Raw genomic sequence first — 5647 nt, 5'->3', positions numbered from 1 at the left:
TCAAAGTTTTCAAAAGTTTCATCTTTTTCTCCACTGATTCCAATTCAGTCCTATACTCTCTTTCCCTTATCTCTGAGTTATTTGTCATAGCTCAGGAGACTGAGTTTCCTTATCCATCAGTTTCTGCCCTCAGTACACTAGTCAGATCAGTATGAGAGACAGGACCAGATTGCTTAGACATTGGAAAAGTCCATGTTCTTTCTGGGGGCTTACAAATAGGAACTGCTTGTGACTTCCCTTTCACCTTTACCACACCATTGCCCCATCTTAAAGGTGTACAACCAAAGATAATAATACCATTTAACTAACAATTACGTGCAATACAAGGACACAAGACAAATACACAAATGCAATTCATTCACACTGTGCTAGCCATCTACTTAAATTAAAAGAGGTAATAATCTACCACTCTAACCAAACCTCCAATTAAAAATGTTTTTGAACTAGTTCAACACACACAAAAGCAACCTAGTAAGAAATTGGTACTCAAACATTTGCACATGCAGCAATAAAAACAAAAACAAAAACAATAAAAAAAACCACATGCAAAATCTTTGCCAACCCATGTGCCACAATAAAATGACCTTACACCAGAGTGATCCCGGTCACACAAAGGGACTCTGAGATGTTCCTCATAATGAAAGACATGTTTGATCAAAGGCTGGACCTGATAGTGGAACTGGGGGCAGAAACATTGAACTTCCCAGATTAGGTGAACTGGGACTCTGGAACAAGTGTTCCCAATTCAGATACTGGAAAGCCCAAGGCTCTTTCCCTCCACGATCACTCCCTTAGAGAACTACTATCACCAAATAATGTTAACCGAGTTTTACTCAATTGTCTCTGTCCTGGTAGTGGCAAAGCAGGTCAGAGACAGAGTGCCAGTAAAGCAGATAGTAGGCTAGGCTATTAATTACTTTCTTTGTAAGGAACCGATTTGTAAATCATGGGATGACTCCATTCCTTGGAGCTCCACTTGGCTGTTGTGAAGCCAGAATATTTTCTACCTGATCCTAAGTGGGCAGGTGGATCAGAGAACGATCAGATTTAGGACTTGAGTGATGTCCCCAGGACAAACCTGCCATACAGGACAATACAACAATGCCATCACCTGTGACCATCCAAGTAGGAGTCCTGGGGGAATGGCTGGGTTGAGTGGATAATTTGGGGGTTACAGCACAGTCGAGTTATCGTGATGCTGTTCACAACATAGAGAAGCCCAGTTCAGGGCAGCCCTTGTCATGATTGATGGAAGACTTCTGGGACTTTGTTTTCACTGTCTTCCCAGATGTAGAGTATGCCTGTGAAAAGGATCTTTAGAAACTCAATCATTATTATTAAATTCATTACCCATAGCACATTAAATCAATATGAAATCATAACTTTTCACATTGTCACTGATTATTAAGATTCTATTTGCATTGAATTAAATTAGAAAGACAACTCAGTAATCCATGTTTTCCCTTAATCAAAGTAACTGACAACAGAACTATCATGAGGGTTTTACCAAAAGTACTTCAAATATCCATTATCACAGTGAAAATGTGAGCCCCAAATGCACTGTTAAAGTGAATGATTAAAAACTTGGATGAAGAGAGCAAGATTACTAAATCAAAACATATTCAAAATAGGCTTAGATCCATTTCTTTCTGTGATATGAATAGAAAGATTATCTGTAAAGAGAAAAATTAAGATAAATTCCACATTTAAATCTGCCTCTCCTTCAATATTTTTTTCTAAAAATTCAGTTGGGGACTAATATAGTCGGCTACAGAGTGAAAATGTCTTGGCTCTGCATTTGGTTTTGCAGATAGATGTATTTTTATCAAGTTTTGGTTATCCTTTAGTCTAATTGCCCATGAATGGGCTTTTAATACAGCCAGCTGACAGGGATCCACTGTGGCTCTGTTCTCAGTCTTATGATGGCAGACTGCAGTTCCTCAAAGGCCTTGTCCAGGTTATCATTTACAATAATCAAATCAAAATAGTGGCTGTAGGCTCTCAGGATTCGAGCACTTTCAGTGACTGTTTTTTTCAGGTCTGTGTCCATTGGGAGGTTGGTGGTGAAACCAGCCTCTACCATACCCTTGTGCATATCACGCAGTACCTGTAAACTGGGAGAAGCAATAAAAATGACAAAGGGCATGAATTCAGATGTCCTTATTACTTTCAGAGCCCGTGGGCTCAGATCCAGGATGCACGACCTCCCGGTCTGGACTACCTCCAAAATGGAGTCTGTTCTGGTGCCATAGAGGTGTCCTTGGTATTCGCCATGCTCTAGGTATCTTCCAGCTTTAATGTCTACCTCCATCTCATGCCATGACACGAATCTATAATCCTGGCCATCTGTTTCATCTTCCTTTGGCTTCCGGGAAGTAAAGGGTATTGTGGTCCCAAACCTAGTGGAATTTAATTCTATGAATCTGTTCTTCAAGCTTCTTCGGCCAACACCCTGGGCCCCTATCAATACTATTGCTTTTCTCTGAAATGGAGGCATGTTTGCCATTTCCTCATATATCTGGATTTCATGATGGTCAAATTCTGCACTTTTGGCTGTGCGATACATGATCTTTTTCTGTTTTTTGCTGCTTAAAGTCCCACAAAAAGGCCCTGGGTTTTCCCAGTTTCTTTTAACAAAAGCCTTCCTCTTCTCTTCCAGAGACTGGCTGGGGATAAGGCCCACACTTCCTCCCTCTTTTAGATGTCTAGCCTGCCACCAGTTTGGATCTTGGAGGTTGACAATCTGAAGAATGTCTCCTTTTGAAAACTTCAGTCCAGCCTCTTTGCAGGGAATCAGCTTGTCGTGGTTGGGATCATAATCAAAATGACACTTTAGAAACACTTGCTGAGGGATGACGGTGCCCCAATAGCTGGGCAGGATCTTCAGGGTGACATTGCTAGTGATGTTCTTCAGGTGCTCCAGTAACTCCTTAGGGTTGTTTCTAATCCTGTGGCCATTGACCTCCTTGATGATGTCCCCCACATGAAGAAGACCCAGCTGATCTATTATTCCTCCATGAAGGATCCGGGCAATCACCAAGTCATTGTTTTTAACTTTCAATGTCATTCCTAAGGGCACTCTTGATCTCTTGTAGATGCCAAGTGTAGGAACATCATCTACTGGAAGCAGCTGGTTGATTACAGAGGAATAATTCATCTCTGGACTAGAAGAAGTTGACTCACAACTCTTTGAGGCCTCTGAAACGGACTGAAAGGGAGGTTCTTTGAGAAGACTGACCAGCTCTGCAGCATTCCCCTCTACATTACTTAAAGGATCTATGTCTTCTATGTCTTCGACATTTTCATTTACTACTTTTAAGTTTTTATCACTAACAGCTTTAAGTTCAAGATCTTCTAGTCTCTCACAAGCCTGAGCCAGGGATCTTACCATCGGGTTCTCCATGATACCTTTGAGGAAGATGAGGTGGACTTCTCTTCTGCCCCGGCCGATGTCGGTAGCTGCTGTGAGACAGGGAGATCAAGGTGATCCAGTCCAGGAAAGATCCAGATTAGGCTGGCAACGGCTCCCAGTCCCTGCCCCTGGCCTCCACTGCTGCTATCCCCAGGGGATTGAGTCCCAAGCCTGACCAGAGGCTGGCTTGGCTGCTTCCAGTAACCCCTCCCACCTCCTCAGTGTTCCTCAATGAAATCTGAGGCAAGATTCTCAGCTAGGGCAACATCAAGAGCTGAAACCTTGGGAGGTTTGAGGAGGGAAGCAAAGGTTGGGAGGATCAGCTCTGGTGAGGGGGAGAGTGAATCAGGCTGAGCTGAGATTATGTATCATAAAAAAGGAGTGGACTCAGCTGGAATTCCTCAAGTTTCAACCTATAATTGTGGCACACATAAGCTGGCCAGTATCAGGAACCTGCTAATCTCGTATTTTTCCCTGGATCAGGTAGTTTTGGCCACACTGGAAGTTTAAAGGTTCTTGAGGAGCCATTGAGATCTTTGGATAAGACAGTATCTTCAGGCCTTGTAAACAGGCCAAGGATGAATGACCTTGAATGTGATCAGAAGAACAAGTATAATGTTTACTACTATGGACACCAAGAGGCACTGAAGAAAAATGGGCCATTGTCCAAAGTGGTTCCCAGCCTAGCCCAAAAGGACTCCTTCCAGTCTCCCCCTCCCCAGGAAGTTGCTGGCCCAATTTTTAAAGTAGCAAGGGATTTGTGTGTGTGTGTGTGTGTGTGTGTGTGTGTGTGTGTGTGTGTGTGTCTATGTTGAGCATACAAGATCACCTATACCATGAGGAAGCATTGAACTTGAGGAAAAAGACTGGGCTGAAATGAAAGCCTGGGTTATTTGTTTGGGGAAGGTCAACAGAGGAAGACCCCTCCGAAGACATCTGAGCTCTAAGTTCATGAGGCAAATGTACACGTTAGCTTTTGTTTCCATCCTGATGAGCTTCCTGATCAGGGTTGATCTATGACTTTTCTTTTACAAGGCAATAGGGTTAAGTGACTTATCAAAGGTCACCCAGTTAGGTAATTATTAAGTGTCTGAGGCTGTATTTGAACTCAGGTCCTCCTGACTCCAGGGCTGGTATTCTATCCACTGTGCCACCTAGCTGCCCTGGCCAATTTTTAAAATTGGCTGGGAGATGTATTTAAATTCAATCATCTTTTGATCAGAGCCTGTGAGCTAGAAGAAACTAGCCTTCTCTAAGAGGTTAATGAGGTCAAATCTCTTCCAAGAGCTAAACTAAATGGCTTTGAATTCAGGTCTTCTGGCTCAAAATCCACCTGTCTTTCGATTACCTCTGCTTCTTGATTCCTGCAGGAAAGGACAAAATTTATGTATGTTCCTCAAATAGAACCTTATAAAACCATTTGTTTTTCAGTCAGGTTCGACTCTTCATGATCCCATGGACCATAGTGTCCCTGGGGTTTTCTTGGCAAAGGTTCAGCAGTGGTTTAAGTGGTTCAGTGGATTAGGGCAAGTAGGGTGAAGTAACTTGTCCAGGATCAAACAGCTAGCATGTGTCTAAGGCTAAATTTTCATTCTGGTCTTCCTGACTCCAGTTTGAAGACCCTATTTACTGAGCTATCTAGCTACCCTGACAAAACCAGAGGCATGGCAAATAGATGTGTAAATTCATCCCATGATAGGAGAAGCAGGGCAAGGAACTCTTATGAACCCTTAGGCAAGGGAAAGACATTCAAAAAGAATATTTAGCAAAGATGGTTAACCTGCTCCTCTCCTGGTAGTTCAGGAATCTATTTGGATCCCAAGATTCTCCTTATACTACTACCCTCTCCATAGTTCTTGGCCCACCTGCTCATCCTATCTCTCCTCCTCTTCCTCCTCCTCCTCCTCCTCCTCTGCCACACTGGAAGGACGATGCAAAATGTTTGCCCTTTCCAAAGCCTCTGTCTTTGCCTCAACCTTGCACAGGGACTGAGTCACAACTGTCCCTCACTTTCCTCTAAGGATTCAGGGTTGCCTTGAAATAGATAAGGTATTTTCTTTATTCTGTGTAAATTCTCAATCAGCGTCGTTATTCTAGAAACTGTTTTAGCTCCCTCCTGTCATTTGAAAGCAGAACACCTTCCATCAATTTCCTTCAATGGTCCCCAAAACCATCTCTGAGAAGAAATTGTTTGAATTTTCCTGGGGGTGGGGGGGTGGTAGAAGGAGAGTCTTG

General features: G+C 42.9%; 1 pseudogene; it reads right to left on the bottom strand.

The window, feature by feature from the left end:
* Positions 1 to 1554: 1554 nt before the first annotated feature.
* LOC141499818 (protein PALS2 pseudogene) lies at positions 1555 to 3456 on the bottom strand (annotated as a pseudogene).
* Between the last annotated feature and the right edge of the window lie 2191 nt (positions 3457 to 5647).

Source organism: Macrotis lagotis, chromosome X (assembly GCF_037893015.1).
Source record: "Macrotis lagotis isolate mMagLag1 chromosome X, bilby.v1.9.chrom.fasta, whole genome shotgun sequence".
Classification (NCBI taxonomy): domain Eukaryota; kingdom Metazoa; phylum Chordata; class Mammalia; order Peramelemorphia; family Peramelidae; genus Macrotis; species Macrotis lagotis.
This window is presented reverse-complemented; position numbering and strand designations above follow the sequence as displayed.